The 14,103-nt window shown below is 42.4% G+C and overlaps 1 protein-coding gene across 3 annotated transcripts in view; it reads left to right on the top strand.

Moving 5' to 3' along the window:
• WASF3 (WASP family member 3) overlaps window positions 1-14,103 on the top strand; it is a 159,444-nt gene that overhangs the window by 88,192 nt on the left and 57,149 nt on the right. The gene's annotated exons all lie outside the window — the stretch shown is intronic.

Here is a 14,103-nt window from a genome sequence, read left to right as displayed (position 1 = left end):
TTTTGTATCTCTTTGTCTTGATCTCTGTAAAATGAAGAAGTTAGTCTAGATCTCCCAAGATTCCATTTATCTAAAACATTTATTATTTTATTAGATAGCTGGTTTTGTCTGGTTAAAACAGAGGACAGTTGTTACTGGAAAAAGCATCTCAGAGGTTCCTGGATTAGTAAATGCACTAGAATAAAATTTTATTCTCAACAAAAGAATATAAAACAGATTTAGACTCAAATATAAAATATATAGTCTCAAATGTGCTGAGTATCTGGTTATATAGACACCAGCGCCATAAAGAGACTTGAAAATAAAATAAAAATACATGTTAAAAATGTTTTTACATTTAATAGGAGCTCAGTAATTTATTTAAATTATTTAAAAATCCAAACTAAAGAAGGACAGAACAGATCATAAAAATAAATTTAGTATATATAAATAGAAATAAATAGCATGGAAGGTTCAAGAACAGCTTTTTTTTAGGCCCCTCTCACCATCCTCCATTATGCCAGGAGGAAGGGATGGTAAAAGAGAACTAATGGCTCTGGCCAGTTTAGCTCTGTGGTTAGAATGTCAGCCTGCGGACCAAAGGGTCCGGGTTTGATTCCCGGCCGAGGGCATGTACCTGGGTTGCAGGCCTGATCCTGGTCTGGGTCGGGTGTCTGCAGGAGGCAACCAATTGATGATTGACATGGTTCTCTCACATCGATGTTTTTCTCTCTCTCCCCCACTCCCACTTTCTAAAAATTAATGGGGAAAATATCTGCGGATAAGGATTAACCAGAAAAAAAAAAAAGAGAGAGAGACCCAAGGATTTTGTTCTTTAGCACACTCCACGTTGCTTCTCTGTATTCCCACTCATGATAGATTGTTTTTCTTCACCTTAACTGGCTTTGTGGTTTCTTTCCACAACGGAGAAACACAAGACAGGAACCAATGGTGAAAACCTTAGTGGAAAGAAGTCTCAACATAGACATCTAATCTCTGACTTTTCAATTGGAACCGGTTATTAGCTACCACCTGCAATGCCTTGAGATGCCATTTTGTAGCCCACAAAAGACAAACTATTACTTCTTATCTTTGAATGTTCTCCAAAAGTTAGCAGAGCTTTCAGATATATTCTGCTATTCCATAGACATAAATCTGCATTGCCACCCCCACCCCAGGATAGTTATTTAGTTGTTGAGGCTATTTAGCAAAAACTAGGTGATTTAAAAAAATAATTAAATAGTACTTGAAGCCTTCACTAGGAAATCCATTCTGATGTCTATTGTGCAGCTTCCATGTGCCGGGCATCCGGCCCCAGCATCTGCGATACCCCTCCCCCCACCCCCAATGGAGTCTTTCTAGTTGTGTTTTAATTTCCCAGGTATGAAGAATACCTTTAGTGCAGAGCTTGTCACACTGGATTATAACTTTATATATATAATCTTATTAAGCCACTAATTCCTTGATGGAAAGGGATTTTGATTTTTTGGTTGGTTTTTTTTTGGTCTGTTTATTCTTTGTTCTTCCACTGGCTAAATCATAATAAAAAGGCACAAAATGTTTGGAGAGCAGGTGAATCCAATATAGTAGTGTCTGAAAGCCAGCTGAGTATTGAACTGAAAGGAAACAAAGCATATCAGAGGGAAAACGAGGGAGAAAATCTGTTTTTCAAAACAGGAAACTGAGGTCCACCTTGATGACAAAACTTGCATGGGTCTCACACAGTGTTAGTGGAGAACTGGGACTAGCAACCAGGTCCCTACTCCTAATCCAGCTTGGTTTCACTCTGCCTTTCTGTCTCTCGTGCAGAGACATACAGACCATGATCTAAATAGCGAAATGTAAGCATTTATCTCAGTGACACGCTATTGAGTAAATCTTATGCAGATTTCCCCCAGCTGCATCATAGCTTTCACCTGAAGGTGAGGCAGAGTCGCTCTACAAGGTAATGTGACAGGTTGGGAGTTGAGGAATCCCAACTCCCAACTCCTCTTTGGCCATGGGAATGTTTTATTACTGGTGACTAATTTCTGGGGAATGTCAGTAAGCAAGTGGGGTGCCATAAAACTGGCTTGAGCAGACATGGCCCATGTCTTTCCAAATTAAAAAGGCACAACGGGAAGTCAAAGGAAGGGGCTTAGGCAGCATTGTGTCACTTGTTTGGACATGGGGATAGAACCAGACCACTTCTGCTTGGATCACTTGTATTCTGAGTACATACAAGTCAGCGTGATTAAAGAGCCAGACATCTGCAGTCTGCACACATTTAGTTTGGTGTCTATAATATAGTCTGTACCATGTGATTTAGCTATGCCATGCACTGCACTCTTAATTGTTGAGCATGCAGCAATCAGAGCAAAGGTTACCAACACATCAAGGATAGAAAAGACAGAATCATTAACCCTGTCAGGTTCTGCAAACTGCATACTCTGAAAACTTGCAGAATAATCTGAGTGGCTGCGTAGTACAGAAAGAAATCCATCACAAAATCTATTCAGCCAGCTTTGTACAGTCAACTAGCTCTGTCAATAATGTCGTTTTAAACTATGTAATAAGGGCCATGATTTCTCAATGATATAAAGCAGAGTTGTGCTTCTGCAGATGAGGGCAGGAAACTCATGCCTGTGATGGGGACAGGTACAAGGCAGAGTTTAGCTGCCATTGGGAAGAAAGGCACAGACACTGAGGAGGTCTCATTCTGGGGTCCAGGTCCACAGGTCCTTTGTAAGATTTAGGCTGGACCAGGAAAACAGAACTTCCCCTGCACCTACCATGAACCTTGTCCATAGAAACAAAGCAACAGCAATCCTCTTTTAGAAGGAAAAGTGTGACACAAGTGTGAAGGGACTGCAGGGTGTAGCAGGAACATTAAGAAAAATTTTGGCATCCCAGACCCCGCACCTGGCACAAGGTAGCAGCCCATCACTAGGGATTTTAATGCTGTTGTATTGTGTACGAACAACACACCTGTTAAACCACTGAGTAGGTTGACTCAATCCCCAGTACTAAGGTCACGCCAAAGGACCATGCTAGCCATTTCAGGTGGAAAAATTGTTTTCATCTTTTGCTACTGTTCTACATGTGATATCTAGCATTTAGTCAAAAAAAATAAAATCATGCTACAAAAAAGGGAAGAAAGAAAAACCCATTGTCAGGAGATAAGGCAGTCAACAGGAACATGCTCAGAGATAACCCAGATGTGGGAACTATCAGACAGGGACTTTAAAATAGCTGTGATTAAATGTATAAACGATGTAGTGGGAAAGGTAGACAATATCCTCTGACCCATGGTGAATATCAACAGAGAGATGAAAACTTAAAACAATTTTAAAAAGTTAAATGGAAACCACTGGAAACAAAACACACACACACACACACACACACACACAAGTTGGGTTTGTTAGCAAACTGGACAAAGCTGAAGAAAGACTCAGCTAATTGAAGCTTAAGTCAACAGAACATAAAAACAAAAAGAAGAGGCAGGGGGAAAAAAGGAGAGTATATAGGAAAACTACATCTCTCCTACGTTTCTCTCTACTCTCAATTGTCTACTAGAGACAACACATAATTCCTGATACCACATCGAGCAGGTCTCTGCAACAACAATTGGGTGTCCTATAACTCAATTCAGTTCTGACACTGACTGCTGGAGTTGGTGCAGATCCCACAGGTTAGGGGCTCAGTCCCACAAGACTGCCCACACTCAGATGCCAATCCTAAGTTCCAGATTGTCACCTGAACTTCAGACTGCTATAAATCAGGGTTCCCATAATCCCCTTCTTAGATTTGATCATATGCTAGACAGCTCCCAGAACTTAGAGAAATACTTACTTACATTTACCAGTTTATTATATAACAAAGAACATAAAGAATACAAATGAATAGCTAAATGAAGAAGCACGTAAGACGAGGTCTGGAATGGCCCCAGTGTAGGAACTTCTGTCCCAGTTGGGGTGCATCCTCCTAGTATGTGGATGTGTTCACCAACCTGGAAGCTCTCTAAACCCCGTACTTTAGGGATTTCTGTAGCCATTTCATCATACAGGCATGATCAATCATTAGCTCAATTTCTGGCCCCTCTGTCCTCTCCAGACAATAGGGGATAGGGCTGAAAGTTCCAAGCTTCTAAACATGGCTCAGTCTTTCTGGTGACCAGCTTCTACCCAGGACTCCACTAAGAGTCACTTCATTAGAACTAAATGCATTTCTATCACCCAGAATTTCTAAGGGATTTATGAGCTTGATGTTAGGAACCTGGCTCAAAGACCAAATATTAGAACAAAAGATGTTCCTAGTGCTTTTATCACTTAGGAAATTACAGGTGTTTTAAGAACTCTGTACAAGAAACCAGGGGGGTAAAAACATATATGTATATTGTATATTATTTAAAAATATGTATGTGTGTGTGTGTATATATAATATATATATATAATATAATATATATAATATAATATATATAATATATATAATATATATATATATATAATATATATATATATTATATTATAATATATATATTATATATATTATATATATTATAATATATATATATAATTATATATATATATTATATATATATATAATTATATATATATATATAATTATATATATATATATAATTATATATATATATAATTATAATATATATATTATATATATTATATATATTATAATATATATATTATATATATTATAATATATATAATATATATATAATATATATAATATATAATATATAATATATATAATATATATATTATATTATAATATATATAATATAATATATATATAATATATATTATATTATATATACACACACACACACACTAGAGGCCCGGTGCACGAATTCATGCACAGGTGGGATCCCTAGGCCTGGCTGGCAGTCAGGGCGATCGGGGCCATCTCAACCAGTCCCGATAGGGGCCAATTGGGCGCAGCCAGTCTGGGGTAGGGACCATGGAAGGTTGGCCAGCTGCGAGAGGTTGACTGTGCGAGCGCACTGACCACCAAGGGGCAGCTCCTGCATTGAGCGTCTGCCCCCTGGTGGTCAGTGTGCATCATAGTGACTGGTCGTTTGGTTGACTGATCATAACAGTCGCTTAGACTTTTATATATATAGATATGTATAAATATAAATTAATATATTAATAAAATATATATTACTTCACAACAGAAAATAAAGGAAAAGAGGAAAGAGCAGAATATCCAAGAAGAGGAACAGAACAGTTATCTAACATACATGTAATTGGAAGTCCAAAAGGAAAAGAGAGCAAGTACTATCTAGAAGAAATACATGAAGAAAGATTGCTGAGAATTATCCAAAATTAATAGAAGCAAAACAAAACATAAAAAAAACAATTAATGAAATACAAACAGATACAAGAATCTCAAAGAACCCCAAGCAGGTTAACAAAATGGGATCTCCCCCCATCTCCAGTTCTGGAAACACCAGAACCAAGTTGCTGAAATACCAAAGATAAAGAGGAAAGTCTTGGTGAAAAGAAACATTACAAACAAAGGAACAAAGATAAGAATAACTGTGAAGTAACATACTTAAAGTACCAAAAGACAAAAAGGAAAAAAACAAAAAATACCTTTTCCTATAACCCTGAAGTCCTGTCAATCCAGAATTCTATACCCAGCAAAAATATCTTTTAAAAATAAAGACTTTTTCAGAGAAACTGAAGGTGAGGGAAATATTTTTGTGCAGGAGTTCAGGACTATAAGAAATGTTAGAGGAAGATCTTTAGGCAGGAGTACTAGATAGCAGTTTGGATATACACAAAGAAAGAAAGAGATCCTGACATGGTAAAAATGAGGCTGAATATAAACATTCAATTTTCCCTTTTAAAAATTGCTTTAAACACTAATTGACTGCAAAGAGTAAAAGCAATAACAGTGTATTGTGGGGTTTAGAACATAAGTAAAATACCGGTATATGACAACGTAGGACAAACATGGGGGGGAGATAACAGAAATGTACTAAAGTTATAGTATTTGTACATTGTGAAGTATTTTAGTATTATTTGAAGGTAGATTGTGATATGGTACACACACACACACACACACACACACACAAATATAAAAACCTGGGGCAACCACTAAAAAAAGTTAAAACAAAAAGTGAATGAAAGCTAGTTATGGATATTAAGTGATATAAGAAATAACTAAAAGGAGGCAAAATGGAGCAAAGAACAGATGGGACTAATACAAAACCACTAGCAAGATGGAAGGTTTAAATCCTGCCATTTCAACAGTTAAGTTGAATGTAAATGATCTGAATACACCAACTAAAAGTCAGGGATTGTTAGATTGTATAAAAAAAGTAAGACCCAACTGTACACTATCTAAAATTTATGTAATTACTCTAAATATAAAGACACAAGGAGGTTAATATTAGAAGAAAAAGGTTATACTCTATAAACACTAATCAAAAGAAGAAGGAATGACTATGAATATCAAAGTACACTGGGACAGTAATTATTACCAGCAGCAAATGGGCCATCACATAATGACAGTGGGGTCATTTCACCAAGGAGATATAATAATCTTAAATGTGTATATACATTCAACAACAGACCTTCAGCATACATAAAACAAAAACTAATAGAACTCAAGGGAGAACTTGACAGATTCACAGTTACCATTGGCAGCCTCAACACTTTTCTCAATAATTCATAGAACAAGTATACTAAAAATCAATTAAGGATAAGATCACAGCAACGTTGTCAAGTATTGCAGAGGAACACATTCTTCTGAAGTGCACGTGAAACATTCACCAACATAATCCATTTTCTGGGCCATAAAACAAATTGGAACAAATTTCAAAGAATTAAAATCATACAGAGTTTGTCTTTGAACACAATGAATTAAACTGAAAGTTAGTAACAGAGATCTGGAAAAATCCATCATTTATTTGGATTGCTAAGATGACTGCTCATCTCAGAGAGACCTTCCAGATGGTCCAGTGTGGACAGGTGTGGACAGGAAAGGGACATTCGGAGAACTTCATACTGTTTTAAACATTTGTTGAATAGCTTCTGTAACTTTTTTTAGGAAAAAAAACTTCTCTTAATCATGTTATAGAAAAACTTATGAATTTTAGTATGTAGAATTTTAAGAAAGAGATTAAATAAAGAATTGGAAGGTAGAATAGTTGCCTTGAAGTAGGAAGCACTTAATAGGCTTTTGAAAGTTTGACTGTAATTCATTTAAATCATTTGACTTTAATTCAAAGAGTACTACTTGGAGAAGCCAAATGCCAGTGTTTAGGCATTCAGTTGCATAATAAGTTAAATTTCAATAAAAAATGTTAGGTTAATCCTATATAATAATAATAAAAGGCTAATATGCACATTGACTGAACCACAGAATGACCAGTTGCTATGATACGCACTGGCCACCAGGGGGCAGATGCTCAATGCAGGAGCTGCCTCCTGGTGGTCAGTGTACTTCCATATGGGGGGTGCCACTCAGCCAGAAGCTGGCTCATGGCTGGCCAGTGCAGTGGTGGTGGCAGGAGCCTCCCCACCTCCGTGGCAGCACTAAGAATGTCCAACTAACAGTTTAGACCTGATCCCTTGGGGGCCTAAGTCTTTAGTCGGACATCCCCCAAGGGCTCCCTGGCTGCCAGAAGGATGTCTGACTGCAAGCTTAGGCCTGATCCCCCGGGGAGTGGGCCTAAGTCGACAGGTGGACATCCCCCAAGGGGTCCTGGACTGTGAATGGGCACAGGCTGGGCCGAGGGACCCCACCACCCCCCCCCCCCCCCCGCACAAATTTTTGTGCACCGGGCCTCTAGTTGTATAATAAATAAACTTAGGAAATATTGAGCATCTCATTTTAATAATGAGTAAGATATTAATATTAAAATTAAAGTAATAGTATCATTAGAATCTTAGATTTTGGGGTTTTTTTTGTTTGTTTGTTTTTTGCCCAGCACATTTTTTTTATTGTTGACATTACAGATGCCGCCATTTTCCCTCCCTTTGCCCTACTCCATCCAGCCAATGTCCCACCCCAGGCCTTGACCACACTATTGTCTGTGTCCATGGACTAAGCATATCCTATATAATAAAAGGCTAATATGCAAATTGACCAAATGGTGGAAGACCGGTCACTATGATGCGCACTGACCTCCAGGGGACAGAAGCTCAATGCAGGAGCTGCCCCCTGGTGGTCATTGTGCTCCCACAGGGGGAGCACTGCTCAGCCAGAAGCCGGGCTCACATCTGGCGAGCACAGTAGTGGTGGCAGGAGCCTCTTCCGCTTCCACGGCAGCACTAAGGATGTCCGACTGCCAGCTTAGGCCCACTCCCCATGGGTTCCCGGACTGCGAGGGAGCGCAGGCTGGGCTGAGGGACCCCCTGAGTGCACGAATTTTGTGCGCCGGGCCTCTAGTATACACATAAGTTCTTTGGTTAATCTCTTCCTGTCACCCTCACTCCCCACTCTTCTGAGATCTGTCAGTTTGTTCCACGTGTCCGTGCCTCTGGACCTATTTTGTTCATCAGTTTATTTTGTTCATTGGACTCCACATATAAGTGCCATCATGTGATATTTGACTTTTTCTGACTGGCTTATTTTGCTTAGTATAATAATCTCCAGGTACATACATGCTGTCTCAAAGGGTAAGAGATTCTACTTTTTTTACTGCTGCATAGTGTTCCATGGTGTAAATGTACCACAGCTTATTTATCCACTCATCTACTGATGGGCACTTGGCTGTTTCCAGATTTTAGCTATTGTAAATAATGCTGCTATGAACATAGGGGTGCATATATTCTTTCTGATTGGTGTTTCAGGATTCTTAGGATACATTCCTGGGAGTGGGATCACTGGGTCAGATGGCAGTTCGATTTTTAATTTTTTGAGGAAACGCCACACTGTTTTTCATAGTGGTTGGAACAGTCTCCATTTCCACCAGCAGTGTACTAGGGTTGCCTTTTCTCCACATTCTTGCCAGCACTGTTAGTTGATTTATTGATGGTAGCCATTCTGGCAGGTCATATCTCATTGTAGTATTACTTTGCCTCTCTCTGATGATCAGTGACTTTGAGCATTTTTTAATATATCTTTTGCCCATCTACATGTCCTCTTTGGAGAAGTGTCTATTCAGGTTCTGTGCCCATTTTTTAATTGGATTGTATGTCTTCCTTTTCTTGAGTTGTATAACTTCTTTATATATTTTGAAAAATTAGCCCTTAACAGATGTGTCATTGGCAAATATGTTCTCCCATACAGTGAGTTCCCTTATCATTTTGAAGCTGGTTTCTGTTGCTGTGCAGAAGCTTTTTAGTTTGATGTAGTCCCATTTGTTTACTTTTTTCTTTGTTTCCCTCGCCTTAGGAGATGTATAAGCAAAAATTCTGCTATGTGAGATGTCTGAGATTTTACTGCCTATGTTTTCTTCCAGGATTTTTATGATTTCATGACTTACATTTAAGTCTTTTATCCATTTTGAGTTTATTCTTGTGGATGGTGTAAGTAGGTGGTATAGTTTCATTTTTTTGCATGTACCTGTCCAATTTTCATATCACCATTTATTGAAGAGACTGTCTTTATTGTATGCTCCTGTCTCCATTGTCAAATATTAATAGATTACAATGGCATGGGTCTATTTTGGGGTATATATCTGCTCTTGTGCCAGTTCCAGGCTGTTTTGATTATAATGGCTTATAGTTTGCTATTCGGTATTGTGATCCCTTCAACTTTGTTCTTCTTTCTCAAGACTACTGTGGCTATTCAGGGTCCTTTTTGGTTCCATATAAATTTTTGGAATAATTTTCCTAGATCTGTGAAATATGCCATTGGTATTTTAATAGGGATTGCGTTGAATATATGGATTGTTTTGGGTAGTATGGTCACTTTAATGATGTTCTTCCAATCTATCAACACAGTATATGCTTCCACTTGTTTGTATCTTCCTCTATTTCTTTTTTCAATGTCCTATAGTTTTCCAAGTACAGGTCTTTTACCTTCTTGGTTAAGGTATCTTATATTTTGTTATTGCAATGGTAAATGGGATTTTTTTTTTTTTTTTAGTTTCTCCTTCTGAAAGTTCATTATTAGTGTATAAAAATGCCATTAATTTCTGGATGTTAATTTTGTATCTGGATACTTTACTGAATTAATTTATTAAATCTAGTAGTTTTTTGGTAAAGTCTTTAGGGTTTTCTATGAACAATATCATGTAATCTGCGAATAATGACATATTTCCTTCCTCCTTTCCAATTTGTATGCTTTTTATTTTTTCAACTTGTCGGATTGCTGTGGCTAGGACTTCCAGTACTATCCTATGTAATAAAAGAGAAACGTAAATTGACTGTCCCTTTGCTACGCTCACCAGCCAATCAGGGTGAATATGCAAATTAACCCAACAAAGATGGTGGGTTAATTTGCATACACAGGCACTGGGCAGAGAGCAGAAGTGGGAGAACCGGCAGCTTAGGGGGATGTGGCTCCCTCGGTCGCCAGGTGGAGAGCAGAGAAGGAGAGCCGGAGGCTTGGGGGGCTGTGGCTCCCTCGGTCGCTCTCAGCATGGGAAGCACCAGGAATTCTGGGAATAGTAGTTCTGATGGCAGCCCCAGGACCGGAAGCGGAAGCCCAGAGCGCGGGGAGCACCAGGAATGCTGGGAATCGTAGTTCTGGTGGCAGACAGATCTCCTAGACCAGTGATGGCGAACCTTTTAAGCTCAGCGTGTCAGCATTTTAAAAAACCCTAACTTAACTCTGGTGCCATGTCACATATAGAAATTTTTTGATATTTGCAACCATAGTAAAACAAAGACTTATATTTTTGACATTTATTTTATATATTTAAATGCCATTTAACAAAGAAAAATCAACCAAAAAAATGAGTTCGCATGTCACCTCTGACATGCGTGTCATAGGTTCGCCATCACGGTCCTAGACACTAGAGCAAAGTGAGCCTGGAGCTAGATACTGTTGCAGTGGGGGATGGAGGGAAAGCAAAGATGAGAGACATAAGTAAAATCAGAGTGTTTAGGAAAAATTAAAGGGAAGATACCCTAAAACTTCCAGGAAATCTCCACCAATGAAGCAAAGAAAAAATAAATGCCTCTATTATTCTGTAAGCAACAAACCAAACTGGGTTTGGGGTCTCAGACAATTTGTTCATATGATTGCAAAGACAGACAGAAACTCCTGGATTGAAGAGGGCTCCCCTGAGGGCTCCCAGATTGGAGAGGGTGCAGGTTGGGCTGAGGGACCGCTCCCCACCCGCCCATGCACGAATCTTCATGCACCGGACCCCTAATCTACACTAATAAAAGAGAAACATGGTAATTAGCGTACGACCGCTACCCTTTTCATTGGCTAATCAGTGAGTATATGCAAATTAACTGTCAGCCAAGATGGTGGCGGGCAGCCAGGCAGCTGAGAACAGGATGCTTGGTTGCCCCAGCGATAGAGAAAACAAAGGTTCCCTCCTGCAGCTGCGGGGCTCTGAGCTCCTGAAGCAACAGCTCCAAAAGATACAATGTTTCAAGTAGAAGCTAAAAGATGGCGGTTAATCTGCATACTCAGGCTCCAAGCGGTAGATCAAAGCCAAACAACCCTGAAGCCGCAGAGCAGAGAGCACTCACTGCCCGGGGATCAGCGGAGCCGAGAGGCCTCCCGGCCGCCTGGATCAGTGGAGCCTCGAGGCCTCCCAGCCCGGGGATCAGTAGAGCTGAGAGGCCTCCCGGCCCCTGGATCAGCAGAGCTGAGAGGCCTCCCGGCTCCGGGATCAGCGGAGCCTCGAGGCCTCCTGGCCCCGGGATCAGCGGAGCCGAGAGGCCTCCCGGCCGCCTGGATCAGCAGAGCCGAGAGGCCTCCCGGCCCCTGGATCAGCGGAGCCGAGAGGCCTCCCGGCCACCTGGATCAGCAGAGCCGAGAGGCCTCCCGGCCCGGGGATCAGCGGAGCCGAGAGGCCTCCCAGCCCGGAAATCAGCGGAGCCGAGAGGCCTCCCAGCCCCAATATCAGCGGAGCCTCTAGGCCTCCCGGCCCAGGGATCAGCGGAGCCGAGAGGCCTCCCAGCCCGGAAATCAGCGGAGCCGAGAGGCCTCCCGGCCCCGATATCAGCGGAGCCTCGAGGCCTCCCGGCCCGGGGATCAGCGGAGCCGAGAGGCCTCCCTGCCTCGGGATCAAGGGAGCCTAGAGGCCTCCCTGCCCCGGGATCAGCGGAGCGGAGAGGCCTCCCTGCCCCGGGATAAGCGGAGCCGAGAGGCCTCCCGGCCGCCTGGATCAGCGGAGCCGAGAGGCCTCCCGGCCGCCTGGATCAGCGGAGCCTCGAGGCCTCCCGGCCCGGGGATCAGCGGAGCTGAGAGGCCTCCCGGCCGCCTGGATCAGCAGAGCAGAGAGGCCTCCTGGCCCCGGGATCAGCGGAGCCGAGAGGCCTCCCGGCCCAGGGATCAGCAGAGCCGAGAGGCCTCCCGGCCCGGGGATCAGCGGAGCCGAGAGGCCTCCCGGCCCCTGGATCAGCAGAGCTGAGAGGCCTCCCGGCCCCGATATCAGCGGAGCCGAGAGGCCTCCCGGCCCCGGAATCAGCGGATCCTGATGCAAGCCCTGCGTGTTTATGCACCCTGGGGGTGCAGAGGTCGTGTCCTAGGCAGAGGCCTATGGCGAAATTTTCGACTCTGAGAAGCCGCCTATGGGCTGGAAGGCAGCTCCTCTGACCTCAGTGCTGGAGAAGACGATTAAGCAGAAAACTAAAGAAACCGATTTTACATCATTTCCCAGGTGGAGAACAGTTGGCATGTAAGCCCCTGACCAGTGCCCAGCCACTCCTCTGTCAGTCTATCTCACTCTTAGGTACCATGTTCTTTGTTCTGTCTTAACTGCAACTCATTTTTAAACTAGATTGCTTTTAAAAGAAGACTAAATAAAGTTTCCCTTAAGTTATTTAGGTGGTGCTGGGGCTGCTGGGGGCCTGATAGAAGACACAAACACGCAATGGGGGGCCTGTACCCAGCAGCTCCAAGGCCCACCACCTTGGTGCTGGGGCTGCTGGGGGTATCAGAGACACAAACTGGCAGGCATGGCACCCAGCAGACCCGAGGCCTTTGTGGCAGCACTAAGGAGCAGCAAGCCAAGTGGTAGGAAGCAGCAAGCAGCTGGGCAGTAACAAGGGAGGGGTCCCGGACTGCAAGAGGGCACATGCTGGGCTAATGGACCCCCCACCCATCCCCAGTGCACGAATTTCGTGCACCGGGCCTCTAGTCCTATATAATAAAAGGCTAATATGCAAATCGACCGAATGGTAGAACGACTGGTTGCTATGACACGCACTGACCACCAGGGGGGCACCAGGTGGTCAGTACACTCCCACAGGGGGAACGCTGTTCAGTTAGAAACCAGGCTCACAGCTGGCGAGCGCAGTGAGCCTCTCCTGCTGCCTCTGTGGCAGTCGGACATCCCCCAAGAGCTCCCGGACTGCGAGAGGGTGCAGGCCGGGCTGAGGGACACCCCTCCCCCCCACCACCTGAGTGCACAAATTCTGTGCACCAGGCCTCTAGTGTTGAAAAAGAGTGGTGAAAGTGGACATCCCTGTCTTGTTCCTGGTCTTAAGGGAAACACTTAGGTTTTGTCCATTGAATATGATGTTGACTGTTGGTTTGTCATATATGGTCTTTATTATGTTGAGGTATGATCCCTCTATTCCCACTTTGCTGAGAGTTTTTATCATAAATGGGTGCTGGATTTTGTTGAATGTTTTTTGGCATCTATTAACCCTTTGCGGTCGTTTGTCTACTCTCAGCCACCAAAGCTTTTTTATCGTTCCGGTCGTATGTCTGCTCTCAGCCACCACAGCAAGGAACCGTACGAATCTTAACTCTATTCATTTATGTATCAGTTCATAATTTCTCTGAAAGCTCTTAAGTGTTTAAGCCAGGGGTGGGCAAACTTTTTGACTCGAGGGCCACAATGGGTTCTTAAACTGGACCTGAGGGCCGGAACAAAAGCATGGATGGAGTGTTTATGTGAACTAATATAAATTCAAAGTAAACATCATTACATAAAAGGGTACGGTCTTTTTTTTTTTTTAGTTTTATTCATTTCAAACGGGCCGGATCCAGCCCGCGGGCTGTAGTTTGCCCACGGCTGGTCTAAGCGACCTTGTC

The sequence above is a fragment of the Myotis yumanensis genome, unplaced genomic scaffold, assembly GCF_028538775.1.
Source record: "Myotis yumanensis isolate MYYU_CA2020_CCGP unplaced genomic scaffold, mMyoYum1.0.hap1 SCAF_3, whole genome shotgun sequence".
NCBI classification, from domain to species: domain Eukaryota; kingdom Metazoa; phylum Chordata; class Mammalia; order Chiroptera; family Vespertilionidae; genus Myotis; species Myotis yumanensis.
The sequence above is the reverse complement of the archived record's forward strand: the minus strand, read 5'-3'. Positions and strand labels throughout refer to the sequence as shown.